The sequence below is a fragment of the Myxine glutinosa genome, chromosome 9, assembly GCF_964187855.1.
Source record: "Myxine glutinosa chromosome 9, kmMyxGlut1.1, whole genome shotgun sequence".
In the NCBI taxonomy this organism is placed as follows: Eukaryota; Metazoa; Chordata; class Myxini; order Myxiniformes; family Myxinidae; genus Myxine; species Myxine glutinosa.
Genome location: NC_136269.1, coordinates 52,269,318 through 52,289,740, shown reverse-complemented (window position 1 = coordinate 52,289,740; position 20,423 = coordinate 52,269,318). Strand labels below are relative to the sequence as shown.

Genomic DNA, 20,423 nt, shown 5'->3' with positions numbered 1-20,423 from the left:
ACAGCACGACGTTCTGGACGTGGAGACGCGTGGGAACAAGGCATTTGCCACACACGTAGAAGAAAGAGTCAATGGTGAGAAAAACATGTGGGACAAAATGTCAAAACTGAAGTATCTGACTTGGAATGATGGATGCAAAGCTGTTAATCTCAAGACATCATCAGCTTGAAAGCGACGAACTCCGTTTGTTCGCTTGCTCCTTATTGCAAAATCTTCACGAGAACTCGATCTGGAAGATATCGTAGGAAAGCATGAATTTGCTAGTTTCAACGCTACACTAATGAAGCCAGATCGTTCTCTACTGCCAACTACCAACAAGTCTAGCCTCATTCACGAACTTGAGAGCATGGTTCCAGAGTCAGCAATGTCTGCCCCGTCTCAAACATCCACTGGAGAGTTCACCACCCAACATTGCCCGACCAGCATCATAATAGATGGCATGGCTCTCTTGCAGGAGACGGTTGTCTACAAAGGCCAAATTTAAACCTGTAAAGATCTGCTGGACTGCTTTGTTCGAAGTGTTGACAGTAAATCGGCCGGTTACGTGGACACATACCTAGTATTTGACAACTACAGCATCAACAATTCGCTGAAGGAGAGGACCAGACATCTTCGTACAGCAGGGAGAACGCAGGACAAGGGGTATAAAGTAGACAATACCACACCCATAAAAGACCAAGTCCTTTTTGAGCACCAAGGAAACCAAAGCCAATGTTGTGTTGTATCTTGCACAAAATGCTGTTCGATTGTGCAAAGTGCCAATCACCACGCACACCCAGAAAGACGTCCTTTCTTCCCAGCCAAATATGGTGAGCATTCCGAGTACACAAGAGGAAGCCGATACACTGTTAATCTTGTTTGCAGTGGCAGCGAGTCGTCTGGGCAATACTGTGCACATATATTCTTGTGATACCGATGTGTTAGTGCTTGCTCTACGAAGAGTACCTGATCTGAAGCCGGGTAGTGTTATCATGGGAACCGGAGATCGACGACGGAAAATCAAACTCAAGCCCATCTATGTTGCTTTGGGCGCAGACAGAGCAGCGGCTTTACCGGGATTGCATGCACTGACTGGTAGTGATACCACTGGCCACATCCAAGGAAAGGGAAAGTCATCGTGCTTCAAAATCTTCATGGAGGCAGACGAAGATGTTATCGGCGCTCTTGCTGGGCTTAGCGTTGGAGTGTACCCAAGCCCAGAGGTGTTGTCTGGATGTGAGAAGTTTGTGTGTCAGCTGTTCAACTCTGGGTGTGCATCCACCAAGGCACTGAGGTGGCACATGTTCAAGCAGCTGAAGGGTAACCAAGGTGTGGAGAAGCTACTTCCGACTCAAGGATGTATCACTGAGCATATATTGCGTGCACACCTCCAGGCTAACATATGGTTGCAAGACTTGGTAGCTGTACCGATCCTACTGGATCCAGTTACTATGGGATGGCGACAACTGGAAGACGGCCACTATGTCCCAGTAGTCTCAAAAGTTGCCGCGGCACCAGAGGCCGTGGTGGAACTTGTGAAGTGTTCCTGTGTCGCCAGTAAGTGCAGTGGACGGTGTTCTTGTAAGGCCCATAACCTAGCCTGCACAGAGCTCTGCAAATGTCAAGGAGCCGAGGACACATGCAACAATGTCGCAATTGATGAGATTTCCAGCGATGACGAGGAAACCAACGACTTGGATGACTAATCTCAAAACACTCACATACCTGGCACTCTCGTTGTTTGAAAACTGCCCACTTTGTATTTGTTGCGTTTATTTGCCAGCATATTACATTATGTTACGTCCCTGAGAACGTTCATTTTGTGGATATCTGACTTATCGTGTTTTTGTTTTATTCACAAAAGTTAATAATGCTTATTGGAATTAACTTTAGCTACACTTGTCCAAGCAGATTGTTTTTATTATCTCTGAATGGGCTATAATGGGAAAATTATCGCGATTTCTTTATTTTACCAAATTTATGGCGGCCATCTTGGATTATGGTGACTGCGTATGCATAAAAAATTGGAAACAGCTGTTTTTGTGTTCACTGTGAAAATAGGAAGTAAAAAAGTACAAGTTTCCAGATTCTATATGAAAAATTGACCAAATTACACAACACACACTACTATCTAGAATTCAAACCAGGCATATCTACTGCCCATAGGACCCCTCTACCAAACTATATAGGATTTAGGTATATACACTGATGCGTGAACGGAACTCACAAAATGGATATCTGGTTCCTGCACTACTCGATGACTAGTCCGATGACATGTAAGCTTAATGACTATCTGTTGTTTCCTTTCAGCCATCGCATATTTCAATTTTGTATCAAATATTACGGTTTATGTGTTGGAAAATGTATTTTGTGTTCGAAAGAAGGGTATATTGTTTCAAAGATTAATGATAATAACACAATAAGATATAGCATAGGTCAAATAAACGTCGTGTGTGCACAGTACTTGTGTGTGTTCAATATTGGAGGATTTAATACTGTCCGAAAAGTAGGCATATTTTGATTAACGATTCATTTTTTTAAATGTGTATAAAAATTTTCCCCATGGGTGCGACTTTGGCACCCTCTTGATTTATTATCAGTAGATATCAAACACCTAGAAACAACAATAAAACATTGTATATACCAAAAAACACACCTCAGCCCAATATTATACTTTTTCCACTGGACTAAATCCCTTGCATTGCCGCTATTCCATGCGCTTTTGTGGTGTGACACCTCATCACAGATTCTTGGGCATGGGAAGAAAACTGCATGGCTGCCCTGGAACCTTGTGCCAGAATTGACAGAGACCTTGCTCGCACTCACTGAAGATCCAGGGCCTTTTACCCCCGAGTCAGAGCACATGTAGCGTCTTGAGTGTTTCACTGTGCTAATGTTCAGCAAGACCTGTGTTGCTGCTTCTATTCCATCAATGAAATGCACCAAGTGTTGTTCACCCATTATCTCAAAACCCTTGAATCCATTCTTCCTACCCATGCATCTCCTTTTGAACAAATTAAGAGGTGCATCCTGCAGGCATGCTTCTTTTGGAAGCAAGCCATTGAATGCCAGCAGAATATCCTTTACTTCTCCAAATGGGGCTGGTAATTTGATGAGAAAAAGAAGCAGTGGACCCTGTTTTGGCAGATGCCAGTAGCGCCTGCAATCTCATCTTGCACTGTGGCTGCCGGAAAGCTTGACACGGCGCATGCAAATGCTGCGTGGCCTGTCTCCGCTGCACAGTATTCTGTACATGTGAGTGTGGCTGTGTAAATTAACGACTGATCAAGCCCAGTGATAAGTTAGGAACTTCTATTTGTTTTGTACCTCTTGAGATTAGAAACCAGAAATTTTCCGCTTTTTCTGCTCCTCCTGTCGCTATGATTGAGGAATATTCTCGATGCCGTCTATTACAAGTGGTTAAGAAGACATATGAATAAGAATGTTGTCAAATATAAATTGAGTCGTCTGATACTATGAAGTTCAATAAAAGGCATGCATACGATAATGGCATTTGTTTCATGACTTGGAAATTTATTTGTGATTTGTGATAAGGTAAATACCAACCTTGACATGTGACCTTAACGTCAAATTGCCAAAATGACACACAGAACGGAGTCGTCATCCTTGAAAACCCCTATTTAAATGTTTCATTTGTGATTCTACCACTTTGTGTAGTGTGACATATTACTATTATCAGTCACTGATAAAAAATTTTAAAAACCGCCTTTAGAGGCCATTTTCCCCCGCAAGCGGGGGTTGGCCTTTTTCGGGGACCGTGGTTGTTGTTTTTTGGTCCCCTTTTTGAAGCAATGTTTTACGGCCGGATGCCCTTCCTGCCGTCAACCCTTTTTGTCGCCATTTTACGACAAACAGGGAATTACCAGTGAACTGGTACTCAATTTGCCGACCTCGGAAGGATGACAGGCTGAGTCAACCCCCCTGGCGTTAATTCAGCGATCGACCGGGATTCGAACCCAGGATCCTAGGATCCCAAGCCGGCATCCTATCCGCTAGCCCAACACCCAACACCAGCCCAACACCAGGCCCAAATATCAGTCACTGATAATAGACCAATATTAGATAAATACCAACCTTGACCTATAATCCCCAAAATGACTTTCGGATTGAACTCCTCACCCATGAAAACCCCTATTTAGACGTTTTGTTTTTGAATCTACTATTATTACATGAGTTATGTGGAGACCTTTGCCACATGGTGGCCATATTGGATTTGGCCGCCATCTTGGATAGGGTGACGATTGAGCTTGTCTTCCGGCAAAATTTGAAATAGTATCACCGAAGGTAGGTAACCAGCGAAAACCTCAACTTTAGATAAAAGTGCATGATTTTTTTTTTTATTGAGGGCCCCTGCTCGGTCCTGCATGCTGCTGGCTCTCGGATGCCTACAAAATAGCAAAAAAAATACAATTTATACAGGTGACAATGGCATACTATGGGGTGTGTCAATGAAAGGATAACCGCTTAAAATGACCTTTGTACTTAGTCAGTACCATAATTTTTTTTTTGTTTTGCAGGAGTGATCAATGATCTTTGGAGAAGTCATTCAAGCATAACCAAAGCGTTCTCCGGGAGAAATGACGTTTTTTACGGAGCAAAGAGTAAACATTGTCGTGTGGTATTTTGAGATTTCCGTCCGGACGAGGTTCTACACTGAATATGGAGTGCATCCCAGAAACAAACACCATGCAAGCCAGCCATTTGGAAACTTGTGAAAAAGTTCGAAAGTGAAAGGACGATTCTCAACATTAACAAGGGAAGGTCCAGTCGCCCAAGAAGTTTACGGTGTGAAGGAAACATGGAGGGAGTTCGTGAGTCGGTCATGCAAAGTCCGAAGAAATCGCATCGACAAAGATCGGCTGAACTGGGTCTCACTCCCAGCAGTATCAGAAGAATAATGAAACAAGATGCAAGCCTCTTTCCTTACCACATCACAACAGCCCATAAATTGACCGATGGGGATAAAGCAGCATGAGTCGCAATGTGTGAGATGCTGCAGCAGAAGATGGAGGCAAACCCAAACTGGATTCGTGATATGTGGTTTAGTGACAAGGCACACTTTCACGTCAATGGTGCTGTCAATTCACACAACATTTTCTGGGGAAGTCAGCGTCCAGATGAGGTTGAAGAGAAGTCGCTTGAGGGTCGGAAAGTCACTGCTTTTGTGGCTGTCAGCTACAGAGGTGTGTTTGGGCCGTATTGGTTTGAAGACAAAACGGAAGAATATCTAAAAATTCTATCATAAAGTGAACTACCATATCTTGCCAAAATTGAATAAAGTCTTCACTTAGTAGCTTATTGACATTTGACATTCCATTTTATTTGGAGTTGTACCAGTGATTTTTAGGGTAAAAACGTGTATAGCACCAGCAGCACTCCTATGGCTGAAGGTCATACCTTGGTATAACCTCATACATTTTTCGTAAGGTACATATTGTTATTACTAAAAATTTTGATAATCAAAGCTAGAGTAGCAGACACATTAGATGTGCTCCATTGGAATAACATTGGTCCAACAGTTAAGCTATTGATTACAACCAAGTCAAACTGTCAGGGAGAGAAAGTCACTGGATTTTTCAAAAGGCTAATTTTAAATGAACCTCACTTGACTTGTGGAAAACGCTGCCGTTTCTTCAATCCATTTCATTGCCATAAGCTGTAAGAACAATGTGTGCACTTGTATCCAATTTGGGAGACAATTGGGTTGAAAGGCACACTTTGATCGAAAACTTACTTTTCAGGGTGGCTATTCAAGTGCCGACCAAAATTATGTCAGCTAACTTTGTTGCATTCCATGTGTTTGACAGTTATTTTCCTGACTATATATTTCAACCTCCACCACCCGTTGTTGCACCATCATTTTATGGTGGTCGATATAAGTAGGTCAGAGCTTTGGCTTTGAGTGAAACCAAGAGTACAACACAATGACCTTTTCAAAGTCGATGAAATAATTTAAATTGATATATTAACTTAAGCTTTTTTCGTCTCACTGTGGACGGGTACTTTTGCTGGTGTCAAATATTAGACTAATCTTTTCCAGTCGCTTTTGTAAAATACCTTCTTTATTTGATGTATTGGTTAGAGTTCGAAGAATAAGAGTCGGTAGGAAGGTATCGATACAATGCACAGTAACTTTACATTTTATTTACTGCACAGCATGTACTCAAGGCGTAGAGCAGACGCATTTCAAAGATTTTTGGCGATGAAGCAGGCTGGATGTCTACCGATGGAAATGCCCAAGAGAAAGTGGTGATTGTGATAGGCCTTCATGTAATATCTGTCTGTGCTGTGTTGTGCTGCTGCTGACCCGAAGTGTTGAAATTTCGGCACCGTTTTGGGAGAAAGTGAAAAATGTTGACAAGTGATTTTTGGTCTCATCACAAGTCAACAAGAAGGACCACACTGTGGTCACAACCTGCAACAAAATGTGGTAACTGGCCGATTGGGAACCTCCCCCACCCTTCCCCCTCCTCCCTTCGACCCCTCTTCCCAAAAAGTCAAGTCCAAGTCTGCCTCGAGTCAGGAACTCCACGACATAAATATCATCAATATATTGTTGGCTTTGCTTCGAGCTTCCAGAGAGGAACTGGCCCCCCTACCTGCATATGCTCGCTGATCCCATGATGCTTCACGTATGAATAAACACTATGCCCAATACCTCTCTATCATGCCTAGATCACAATGCTACTAAAGGACCATCAGGTTATCTATCAGCAACTGTCAAATGGTCGACTTGAGTTCCAGCAGTCCAAATAACTGCAAGCAATGCATGTTCTCGGATGCCAATGGATCAGACTGTATACGAAACAGGGACACGGACTTCTGGTGGTACTATGGGTTTCTTCCTCAAACCCACTGCATTATCTATGGACTTTTGCTGAGAACAGTCAAGTTAGTACTGTAGAAGTGGAAATTTTCATGCGATTAAATTTTCGTGTTGTGACTGGAAAACGTGTTCACATGTTTTTAATTTTGCAGAGCAGGAACAAAAGACACATGACGATGTTAACCATGTAAAACACCAGCAAACGTTTACAGAGGTAGAAAAGAACTTTTAATGAAGAGAACTAACCAGAAATGAAGAGAAACGGGCACCAAAATATTAATTTTATTATCAACTGAGGTTTATTAAAGTCATACAGAGCCAACGAAGTACTGTACGAAAACTCATGAAATATGACGGGAAAGTACAGCAAAGTACATCAAATCAATAGTTGATTGATGCAGAGATTAGTACATTAATGGTCTCCTGGCGCATTGCATATTTTTTATTAATACCAATCTCTGGCCTCGGCATGACTCGACCCACAAGCTGATATGGGACGTTCGCCTCTGCCAGTTTTCAATATTTCCTCATTGGTGGCATGGACAGATGGTGCTTCAAGCCCTTCTTTAACCAAGCTTGCAAGTTACAGGAAACATTGAAGTTCGTCCGCTTTTGAAATCGGCTTCAAATAACGAAGTATATTGTACGTTGAATTGTGGACGCTAAAGTACATGTGGTATTGTCGTTGCAAACCACGTAGACCTACGCTACATGTGCTGGCCAAACGCTTTGTTTAATACTATAGCATGACTGGTATCTGTATGCGTATGGCATGTGCATTTGTTTTGTTTTTTTGTTCAATTGGGTAATCTCATTTCTCTAAAACAGATCGAAAGTCTAACAGTGACGTCGCCGGGATTGTTTTTTTAAATTTTTTTTATGGTATTTTGCCTGCCACAAAGCTTACAAGGCCACTCGAGGTGGGGGCTACGCAAAGGAAAGAAAAGTATAGATATACAGGAGGAATCTATTGACATCCCTCGAGTTGGGGTAGAGGGGAAAGCAAGATGCAGTTAAACTGTTGCAGAGTGATGCAGTACGGGGGGAAAAAACTAGAATACCTCATAGTCTTACACTTCGGGACAGATACAGTGTATGAGTGGGAAGAAACTGCCAAACGCGTAGAGCGACTGAAAATATGTGCAGTGGAACAACCTGTGAAAGAACCTCAGAGCCCAATCCATGATGATGTCGATAGAAAAGGCTCAAGGAAGCAACAGAGTGGTGGACTGAGAGAGGTTTCACGGATGATGATGCCACCTCCTGTCCCACCAGAATGGCAGCACATCACTGAATTCTGTCAAGAAGAGATAGGTGACAGGCTGGAGCACCAGCCCAAATATGGCAATGACACTCCATAACAGGTCTTACGGTGGCCTTGTATATATGGAGAATAGCAGCTTAAGAAAGGTATCGCTGAGCACAAAATAAGCAGCCAATGCGCTGGGAGGCGCTTTTAGCGATACCAGAGATGTCATTTTCCCAGCTGAGGTTTGAGCTGATGTCGAATCCAAGCAGACGGAAAACAGGAAGTTCTGGCAAAGGTGAAGAATCCATAGACCAGATTGGAAAACAAGGTGATCTTGAACAGCACACAGACAACAAGCGGGTCTTGTTTTGGTTGAAAATAACAAGCCAGTGTTTTCCCCAGATTATCACACTCTCAAGATCCTGATTGAGAGTGGTACTGGCATGGTCATGGGTAGGTAGTATGCAGTGTTGTCATCTGTGTAAATGCATAACTGAGAAAGAATCCAATCAGGCAGATCATTGATGTACAACAAGAACAATATTGGACCCAACACAGACCCCTGAGGAACACCAGCATTAGTATTATGGACGGAGGATGACTGTCCCTCATGCACCACAAAGATTTGGCGATTTTTAAGGAAATCAGAGATTATATCGAGCAATCTTCCAGAAATACTGTATGATATTAGTTTATGGATGAGGCCCTTGTACCACACTTTGTCAAAAGCCTTCAAGATGCTGAGTGCAACAACCCTGGCTTCACCACGATAATCCAAAGCTGTATTCACATGTTCCGTGGTTAGGGATAGAACATCACCAGAAGACTTTGACTGTCGAGAGCCATACTGGACATCAGTTAGGAGATTGTGGGTTTCTAGATGAGTCATGAGTTGTTTGATCAATGATTCAAACACTTTGCTTATAATGGGCAGAAGGCTAATTGGGTGATAGTTAGCAGGATCAGATTTCTCACCAGAGCCTTTAAAGACGGGGACTACAGAATCCTGCTTCCAGCTAAGTGGAAACAGACTTTGACAGACACAAGCAATACAGTTTTGAGAGAACAGAAGACAGTTCAGGGGAACACATCTCGAAACAATTACAAGGATTATATCTGGTCCAGTTGATTGAGATATCAAGCCCTTGTATAATCTTAGCAACCTTCCTCGGTGTGATGGTGATAGTGGAAAGCCTGGTGTCAAGACGGGAAGGACAATTAGGCAATGGATGTCCGTGGTCTTCAAGTGTAGAGTTTGCAGCAAAATGATGAATGAAGAGGTTAACTTTATCAATAGGAGAAATAAGCACTTCAGGACCATTGAAGAGGACAGGAATCGATGATCTATTACGGTTGAGAATGCTGTTAGCAATTCTCCAGAAATCTCTGGAACCTAGCCGCTTATTTCAGATAGAATCACAAACATAATCTGCATAGTGTTGCTTAGCATTCTCTAATACTTGTTTACAGCGGTCGCTTGCAAGGCGAAATAAATGGTGTGCCTCACTTGAGCCAACACGATGATACTGTTTGAAAAAGTGATTGTGATGGGCGATAGCAGCAGAACAAGCCAGATTGAACCATGGCTGAGAGTGGTTTCACTTCGTAGGTCCGAGAAGGGATAAAGAGGTCTATACTCAGTAACTTCCTGAAGATACTTTAGTTGAAGAGGATAGTATGACCTGGGTGGGGATAGCAGTTAGCAAATAATGCAAGTATTAATTTTTTTTGAAGTACTATAAGTCTCTAAGCTGTCTGTCACCATAGAAGTGAAGAGATTGCATTGATACACTGGTTTATTCAATATGTCTCAAGTCAACAATGAACCAACCATACATGCTTCAATCCAGTAACTTTGCTGTCAGGACAAAGGCATTGCAGTGTTACGACTATATTTAATATGTTATTATTATTATTATTAACATTGTTATTATTACGAAGACAATATTACTGTATTAAGAAACCTGGGCTAATTTGTCCAAAGCGGCCTGAAGGTGACGCATGAAGCCTAAGGCCTATACGTACTTTGTTGTTGGAAGACCCTAACGTCTATGCTTTTGATATTTGATGGTCATTTTAATAATTGATTTGTTTGCGTCTCACACTGAATGAAATCGTAAAGGCAGAGCATGGCAATTGTGATATATGACTGGTTGGACGATACGTTCGGCCTGAACAGCATAGGAATCAAAATGGCAGTGTGTGGTCAGCTGCCGTACGCTGTAATGACATCACATTACCCTTGTCATGTGACCTAATCCTCAGCTCTGATTGGTGTACGTTTGTGGGGGACATACATATGGGCAGACACACTGTTCTGGACGGCTTCGCCCTTTGAGCTATGCCATAAAAAGGCAAATCTATTCGCGCTTCTCTGTTGTCACGCAAAAATTGATGTAGCATGAAAAATTGAACTTTGAAAAAAATCTGACGATAGAATATCACAGCATGTGCTTGAGACGGCTATGTAGCTTGATTTACTTCCAGGGATATGGTATCATCCGTCCCGATTTAGGTGCATCCTGCATTTGGAGGGGATGATGTAGATGTCAATTGGTTGACTGTGAAAACGATTGTATTGATCCATTTTAATCAAGTGATGGCAATCTGCTGAGCATAGCGTCATGTATTACTGCACCCCCAAAATGTAACGTAATAACAAATCGAGGCTCGTTTAAGAGCTAACATTAATGACAAAAAAAAACAAACAGACAAGACGTAATAAAGGGAGCGGGAGACAAGATTGGGAGAGAGGGGGAAGCACACCAGTACAACATTTGAGAGCAGGGAGATCTGTGGGAGGGAGAGGGCTTGGGGGGAGGAGGTGTGGGAAGGGGGGTGGGAGAAGGTTGTCTCAGCATGCAACAGATAATGGCTGCACAACTCGCTTCAGACTTGTCAGAAAGTGAATTTGACGAAGATTTTTCTGATCAAGAATCTTCTGATAGTCAAAATCATAAAAACTACCTGCAGCAAAAATATCTTTGAGATGACGTTGTGGGTCACATGGACAATCAAAATTGCCGTTTTTTGGAGGGTGGGGCCAAAAAAGGATAAAAGGATACCAAAAAACAATATCTCACAAGATATTCAAAAAACGAACAAGGATTAAGTGTTAAGCGAAGCAACATCTATTGGTTAAATCAAACATGATTGACTGTGTCTGCAGCCCTTTAAGATGCACGAGGTTTTTGAGTATCTGACACGTTGAATTTCTAATTTTTGTTGGTATCCATAACTTCTTTTTTTTTAAATTTCTTCATATGTAGTGTCTGAGTTATTAACACTATATTTGCTTGCAGGACATGAAAAATATCTTCAACATGGACAACTGCATTCATTTTTGGAGTGGATTTTTAAGAAAAAAGATTTTTCGAGGAAAGATACGGAAGACACCTTGAGACGTGAAATCTAAGAAGAGGAAGATCATGTTACAGGTTCAAGAGTTTCATTTTGGAGCCCTGTATGCCACAATTAAAATATATTTATTGTACTGCACCAACCCTTAATCCCCTTTCATCTTCCTCCCTCCCTCCCCCCCCCCCCCCCCCCCCCCCCCCCACATGAAAAAGTAAGTACACCCCATGGACAGTTTTGGCTTTTTCAACATATTTCAACATACAGCTATTTGATCTTCATTTCAACAATATTGATCGATAAAAGTGATATAATATAACAAATATCATGACACATTTACATTTTGTAGTCCATTGTATAATTTAAATAAACATAAACGCAAATTTCGCATGTGGAAAAAGTAAGTACACCCTTGGCTCTAATAGGTGATATTGCCCCCTTTGGCAGAAACAACCTCAACTAGGCGTTTCTTATAACTGTCTACCAGTGTCTGACATCGACTGGGAGAAATTTTTGCCCACTCCTCCATGCAGAATTCTTTCAGATGTGCAATGTTTGAGGGGTTTCTTGCATGCACAGCTCGTTTCAAATCCCCGCACAACATTTCAATGAGATTTAGAAACTTTAGTCTTGCCCTGATGTTCTTTCTGGACAGCAAAGGTTTCCTCCTGGCACACCTCCCATGTAGATCAAATTTGTGCAGCCTCTTTCTAATGGTAGACTCGTGCACTTTGACATCAACTGTGGCAAGAACTACCTGTAGGTCCCGTAATGACATTCTGGGGTTCTTAGAGACTTTTTTCAGCATCTTGCGGTCTGCTCTCGGGCTGAACGTGCTGGGGCGGCCTGGCCTGAACAAGTTGGCAGTTGTTTGGAATCTTCTCCACTTGTAGATGATCTTCCGGACACTCGAATGATTGATTTAAAATTGTTTGGAGATCTTTTTAAATCCCTTCCCAGACTCGTAGGCATCTATAACCTTCTTTCTGAATGCATCAGAGAGCTCTTTTGATCTAGGCATGGTGATGCCGCACACTTGAACAACAAAGAGCAAACTAAATGTCTGAGGTTTATATAAGACAGGTTCCTCCAAGATCCTCTCTAACGATGTTCTAAACATTTGCACCTGAGCTGGTGCACCTGATTCTAATTTTTGGTATTTGAAGTAGTGATAAATGTAGGGGTGTACTTACTTTTTCCACATGCTAAATTTGCATTTATGTTTCTTTAAATTATACAATGGACTACAAAATGTAAATGTTTCATGATATTTGTTATATTATATCACCTTTATCTATCAATATTGTTGAAATGAAGATCAAATAGCTGGATGTTGAAATATGTTGAAAAAGGAAAAACTTTACATGGGGTGTACTTACTTTTTCACATGACTGTATATATACTGGATTGTGTATTCATTCACCCTAATTCTGAACTTCCTCCCTTCTCACTCCCTCCACAGTGGTGTTTGTGGCACTTTTATTGATTTGTTTCTAAAATGGATTCAAAAGATAAGAAGCGTACCATGAAGTCTTGGTCGATAGAGGAGAAGCTTGCTGCTGTTGATCGTGTGAAAGCTGGTAAATCTCTCACTTGGGTGGCTCGTGATATGGGTGCAAGTCCAGCAAGTGTGTGCGACTGGAAGAAGAAGGAAGCAAAACTTCGCAAAGGTTTTGTGACTTTAAAAGGGCACAGAAAACGGGTTCGTCTTGGCAGATATGAGCAGATGGAAGAGGCTTTGCTTCTTTGGTTTCAGCAAATTAGGATGGAAAATGTACCCATCTCTGGACCAATGTTGCAGGACAAAGCACTGCAAATTTATAACAGCCTTCCAGGTTCTTCTGGCGAGAATGAAGCAGTTCGGTTTCGGGCAAGTTCGGGATGGCTGACCCGCTTTAAAATTCGTTATGGCCTTCATCTTTCTTCAGTGCACGGAGAGAGAGTGCTAGCACAAGCTTGGGTCCAGCACGTCCCTTTACAAAGGATTGTGCATGGATCATGCCAGATCAAGTTCACAGTGCCAATGAATCTGGGCTGTTCTGCAAGAAGATGCCAAACAAGACAGCACAGGAAGAAACATCTGCACCGAGTAAAGGGCACCTATCACCACTCTATACCAATGCTGTGGGGACATATAGACTGAAATCTGCTGTGGAAAAGCCTAAACCCTTTGAGAATATCAGCATGTCCCAACTCGACAATAATGAACTGGATGCTAAAAAGCTCATCGACCTTGCATTAAAACCTAAGGAGCCTGAGCAAGAAGACTCAGCTGAATCCAACACTGTTTCAGTGACCAGATTTAAAAAGATATTGTCACTGTTCAGTCAGCTGCAGGACATAATCGCCGATTATGACCTCTGCAGTGAGAGGAGGGACAACGCTTTGAAAGAATTGAGGTCATTGGAAAGGCAGTACTACCAGGCCCTCTGGGAGAAGAAGAACCAAACCAAAATGAGTGATTTCTTCAAAGTTCTGCATGCTCCTCTTCCCCGTCATCCTCCTGCTCAACTGCCTCCGCCAAATGTTCCTTCATCTCCCCATTCTCCATGTCTGTGATTCTTGGAGGTAAGAAGTAATTTTTTTTTTTTAGAATTTCTAATTTCTAATCAAATGTTTATCATTTGAGGGATGCTCAAATGCTTCTAGGAATGGCGTATTCATTGGCACCTTACAACTGTGGATGTTTTTTCTCATTGTGAACTTAATTTTATCCCATTAATTTTATTAATCTGACCATTCAGAGTATATTCCAAAAGTTTTTTTTTTTTTTTTTTTGCCATGCATTTATGGATCGTAAATTTGATCATCGAGCTGTCATATTTTTATGCAAAATGGTGCCAGCTCCAGGTAAATCCACTAAGTATGGTAGCCTTTCCTTGTAAGGCCAAGTTTTACCCCTGTATTCTAAAATAGCCAAACAGGTGGCTGACTCGAAGCATTAAGGCACTTGAAGATTATTGCATCAGCATGGCCAGCAGGTGTAACCAACCCATAAACTTGCCCAAATATATTTATTCATCGTCTGGAATCGTCAAACTTAAAATTGCCGAAATGTCCACACAACTTGAAATTTCTCAAGGCAACGTTTTCACCGTCATCCACGAACACCGAGCACCAAGATAAGGTCTCACCAAGATAAGTCTCACGAAATGCCAAACATTGTTTTATTCAATATATACTGCAGCAACAATGGCATCATGCCACATACAAAGCCTGTCACCAATCTATTGGCTCGTGACGAAGTGTGATCTAACCACTGGGATCCTGAAACGAAATAGGAATCCATACAATGGAAGTGCAAGGGATTCCTGCCACACAAACTACTCTCAGCCGGCCTGATCGTATCATTGGTTTTCTATGTTGCCAAGGGAATACTGCTGATTGACTTCTGCCTCTCAAAACTACATAGAAGTTTACACCAACATCATATGACAATTTAGCAAGCCATAAATGAATGAGTGACCGCATTGTGGTCACAACATGTGACAAAATCGGGTAACATGCCGATTGGGAAACGCACATTTAAAGCACTCTTAAAAGATCAGTACAATTGTGAAACACAGGTAATGCGCTATTAAAAGATTAACTCGAGACCTCTCATCTATGACAGCCTCCGCCACGGTTATATCAGAGTGAGCTGATTTGTCACACGGTCAAAGATTGTTTAACCCCAAAATGGGGCCGTTCAAAAATGATTGTTACGCTATTTTTTTAGGGAGGCACTTACCGTGCGTGCTGACAGGTTTGATTAAACCTTACTAATAATTTATATTCGACATTGATTACATTTTTAGGGGTCCCTCATCGTAACACTTGACCCAAACAAAGCCAATGGAAATGTGACGCAACAAACCCAGGCAGTGTAAAATCAGCAGACGCCTACACCCTTGCTGTCTTAGGACCACCAGAAAACCAAGATAGTGGCCATATTATTTAGTCTGGGTGCAATGGTGAGTTGAGTCAAGTAACAAAATGTGGATGGGGTATGGCAGCTGTCAGACTAATGGGTGTGCATTCCAAAAATCGACCCCCAACAACAACCATGCAGAGCTCTTGTAGACCTGTGACATATCGCAGGTAAAAGCGCTAAGGGATGCTTTTCAAAGCAAGGTGTGCTGCTCCATCACAACAACGTGCTTGCGGAGAAGGTCTGTGCCACCCAGCCCACCATACTTGATTAACTTTATGTAAATAGATGTTCAGCCTGGACCTGGCCCCAGTGATTATGATTCTGTTTCCATATTTGAAGCCCCCCACGTGTGGCCGCCATTTCACCTGCCATGATGAACAGGCTGAAAACCACCGATATGTGGCTGAAAGGGCAATCTGAAAGCTTTTACTTTACTGGCATAGTTTGAAGTACAAGTGCAGTAAGTGCATTGAAGTCAGCCAGAGGACACCATGTTGCAGAATAGAACAAAAATGATCTTTTGGAGACGTCCACTTTACGAGAAGTCCACTTTATCAGTAATTACTTTTAAGTTCAAAATGTTTGATTGGAGATTTATCATCATCCCCACACTTGCTTTCTAATGGCAAGACATTGTAACCATGATCGATTCGTGGTGTAGAATGCATTGCTGATATAAAATTTATCTTCCCTACCAAATAACCCACCGTTAACAGAGGAGTTAATTCCTTCTTTAAAATTTACAAGCAGGGACTCGTGGAATAGAGTTCTGCAAAAAACCCGTCCCTTTTTGGGGCGGTGTATAGGCAACGAATCGCTGCCTTGCATGCTCCTGGAAGTTTGTTTTAGATGTGTAAAGGTAGGGCATGGCGATTGTGAATATGACAGGTTTGATGTCATGTTCAGCCTGAACAGCATAAAAATCAACATGCCGGTAGGTGGAGTCAGGCTGCCTATGAATGATGTCATTGTGGGTGGTGTCAGGTCAGCTGTCCAACCAATGAGCGGAAAGACAAACAGACGGACAGTTTTACTGCCACTACTTTAATATATAGATGACTTGCAATATGGTCGGTGTTTAGCATTTATGATTTGTAATAACAGCTTCTACTAGGTGCGTGGTGTGTGTTTTGTGTTTTAAATCATAGTAAAATGCGTTTTTCATGTATCACTCACTTTGGGGACTCCAATGGTTACTGTCATGTTAAAACTTTAAAAAAAGATATGGCGATGATGTCATGGCCGACACATTTTTGCAGAGCTCCGGTATCTCAAAATTTGGCACTACACAACTAGTCCTCCCCCTCACCCTCTACCTACCTCCCCATCTCTCCCCAATATTGTACAACTGGTAATATTTTTTTTAAGTTACCCCCCCACCCCCTCTCCAAGGGAGCTATATGCGTGCGTACTACACATAAGGGAGCTTTGTGGCATGTCCTACCATTCACACTATAAACATAGCTTTGCGGCATGTCCCACCAGTTGCGCAAGACGTCATCCCCCGCAAGTTACTGCTCAGAATGAAAACGCTTAACCGCAACTATTAGTGCAATTACCAGCTGCTGAATATGGCATTATCCATGCTGTTGCACACTTAAAAATGCTTCACTGCATCTACCACCTGCTGCATAACACGTTATGCCCTGTGAGTTGCAGAATGAAAATGCTCTGCTGCATCCACCACCTGCTGCGTAAGACGTTATGCCCCATGATTTTCACAATGAAAATGCTTCACCACATCTACTATCAGCTGCCGAATGCAGTGGCATCACCTGCTAACATCCCCCACAAACAATGGGTAGAGTTCTCACCTCTTCTGCAGCTACCCACAATTCCCACATGACTATTTACAGTGCATTCAGAAAGTATTCAGACCCCTTCACTTTTTTCACATTTTGTTATGTTGCAGCCTTGTGCTGAAATCGTTTAAATTCATTTTTTCCCTCATCAATCTACACTCAACACCCCTTGATGACAAAGAGAAAACAGGATTTTAGAAAGTTTTGCAAATTTATTAAAAAGAAAAAAACCAAAATATCACTTTTACATAAGTATTCAGACCCTTTGCTCTGACACTTGAAATTTAGCTCAGGTGCCTCCCATTTCTCTTGATCATCTTTGAGATGTTTCTACACCTTGAATGGAGTCCACCTGTGGTAAATTCGATTGATTGGACATGATTTGGAAAGGCACACACCTGTCTATATAAGGTCTCACAGCTGACAATGCACATCAGAGCAAAAACCAAGCCATGAGGTGGAAGGAACTGCCTGCAGAGCTCAGAGACAGGATTGTGTCGAGGCATAGATCTGGGGAAGCCTACAAAAAAAATTCTGCTGCATTGAAGGTTCCCAAGAGCACAGTGGCCTCCATAATTCTTAAATGGAAGAAGTTTGGAACAACCAGGACTCTTCCTAGAGCTGGCCGCCTGGCCAAACTGAGCAATCGGGGGAGAAGGGCCTTGGTAATAGAGGTGACCAAGAACCCGATGGTCACTTTGGCTGAGCTCCAGAGATCCTGTGTGGAGATGGGAGAAACTTCCAGAAGGACAACCATCACTGCAACACTCCACCGATCTGGGCTTTATGACAGAGTGGCCAGACGGAAGCCTTTCCTCAGTGAAAGACACGTGAAAGCCCGCTTGGAGTTTGCAAAAAAGCACCTAAAGGACTCTCAGACTGAGAAACAAGATTCTGTGGTCTGATGAAACCAAGATTGAACCGTTTGGCTTCCGTCAAACAGTATTATATAATAGCCGGACTATATAAAAGTGTGTGTGTGTGTGTGTGTGGTGTGTGGTGTGTGGTGTGTGGTGTGTGGTGTGTGTGTAGAGAGACGAAAGCTAATTATTCCATTGCATATGTGTAGAAATAACTTTTTTTTTTTTTTTTTTTTAAATCCCTGATACTTTAAACTGGCATATCTAATTACTCAATTACCTGCACATCATGGAGCCTCTTTCTGATCTTGCACTTGAATTTGCAACGTTGCCTCGTCTGCCTCCGATTGATTAAATGCCAAAGTTATTATTAACCCTTCACCTTTGTACAATTAATCACAATTGTTTATGATTGGTTATTTGTTTGTTTACTTGGCTTCCACCAACCAGCATGTTGGACATCATTACCTGCATGGACATTGCAGCCTTCATCACTATCATCATCCACCGTGGATATTTGTCATCATATCAGGTGTGAAGAAAATGCTCACATGTGAAGTCTGTGATGGGGAAAAGATTATGCAAAAGTTATTGCTTCCAGCAAAGGTGGCTTACAGTGCAACAGTTTTACAAGCATTTCCCCCTTTTTCAGGGGATTGGTCAAATGTTTTTTGGAGAGGGAGGTTTGGATTTTGGGATCGGGGGGGAAGGGGAGAGGGGTTGATGATTTCTTCAAAGGTGGGTTATAATGCAAAATAAATTTTGATGATTGTGTCTTCAAAGGTGGCATATCATAATGCCATGTCCTACAATCCTGAAACTGCAAGGTATTGTAGTTGATGAGGTTACTATGAATCTGGTGAGTTTATTGAGGTACTATTTCAAATTGAAGAACTTTTCTGGTTCACCAATGGCGAAGCCACAGGTAAAAACTTTTATGAAGAAAAATTTATTCTCCATCCAGCAGGGCCCTTCATTGTCTGTATTGTAGTCAAAATACCTCCAAACTAGTCATGAGGCAATCTAGAATGGGGTTGATAGTACGTATATACAAATAGTATATACACACGTGGGCCAGTCAATAAGTAACCTTAAAATGGTTATATAAATTCGAGAATGTAATCTGTGTAGTTGTAGACGACATATGTTAGATCTATGGGTATGAAGAGTCCTTGATCTTCATCAAAAACAGATCCTAGCAACTACAGACCAATCGGCCTTCTCCCAATTATCAGCAAAGTCATGGAATCCATCATTGCTTCGGATATCAGATCTTTCCTCTTCTCCAATGGCTTGATCTCTCATCAATTTGGTTTCAGACCAGGTCACTCTACTCTGGACATGCTGCTTCTGCTGTCTCAACAATGGATGGAGGTCCTTAATGCCAAACAGGAAATTAGAGCTGTCTCCCTTGACATATCACGTGCCTTCGATACGGTCTGGCACTCCGCTCTGCGCACCAAACTCTCCTCCTATGGCCAGGGGCGCCGCCAGGGATTTTGGGCCCCGTGAAAAGATATCACAATGGGCCCCTATGAAGCACACACGCACATTTTTTTAGCTGAGACATGACGCTCCTGAACCGGCACGTCTCACGCTCAATTCACTGTCTGCTAGCAAGCCGTTCGCGTCTGGTTTGGGGGCAGGACCAAACCATTTCATGTAAATAGAGGGGGGGGGGGGATTGGGCAATACAGAGGCTCTCTGGATGTTTACTTTTTGCCAAAAACAAGAAAAGAAAAAGAACCGTTAGTTTTATTGGTCTATTATTCTATTAAAGAAGAATGAATGATTCATTCATTCACTCATCATTCATCTATCTATAATTCCAGTAATCTCTGTGTGTCTGTGTGTCTGTGACCGCTGTTTCTCGACAACCACGGGTCCGATCTAATTGAAACTTGCCAGATATATTGCTGGGGACGTGAGGATGTGCCTTTTCAAGGTTTCATATTAATCGGAGAAGTAGTTACCGAGCTATGTCCAAAAAACGATTCAACCAATCAGAGAGCAGCGAGCTATCACGTGTGCCGAACGTGGCGAACAGACTCTGCCTCGGACGGCACATTTGAGAGCGTATTCATTTATTTCACGTTGGCAAACTATTTTGGTGCTATGTTGGCGTTAAACTATGTTTTAAAACTAATTTGCGATTCATCGTAACTGCGATATGCGACCCTCCGGACAGTCAAATGAGGACGTCACTTACGGACTTACGGATAGTCATAGTGACGACGTACTGAATGCTGAACGTGGCGAGCAGACGCTGCCTCGGACGGCACATTTGAGAGCGTATTCATTTATTTCAAGTTGCAATCTGTGTTGATTGTTGTAAGGTACGATCGATTGTAGTACACGTTTATAATAACTCTGCCGATACAGGCCCGATTAACTGCAGCGCCATCCGAGCTGCGGC

The 20,423-nt window shown here is 42.3% G+C and overlaps 1 protein-coding gene across 1 annotated transcript in view; it reads left to right on the top strand.

Annotated features, from left to right (window-relative positions):
- The window catches only part of LOC137435402 (uncharacterized), a 63,706-nt gene that overhangs the window by 23,253 nt on the left and 20,030 nt on the right, over positions 1-20,423 (top strand). Inside the window, exons 3-5 of the mRNA XM_078784337.1 lie at positions 11,378-11,512; positions 12,895-14,000; positions 18,458-18,539. The gene's annotated coding sequence lies outside the window, so the exon portion shown is untranslated. The remainder of the gene's footprint in view (positions 1-11,377; positions 11,513-12,894; positions 14,001-18,457; positions 18,540-20,423) is intronic.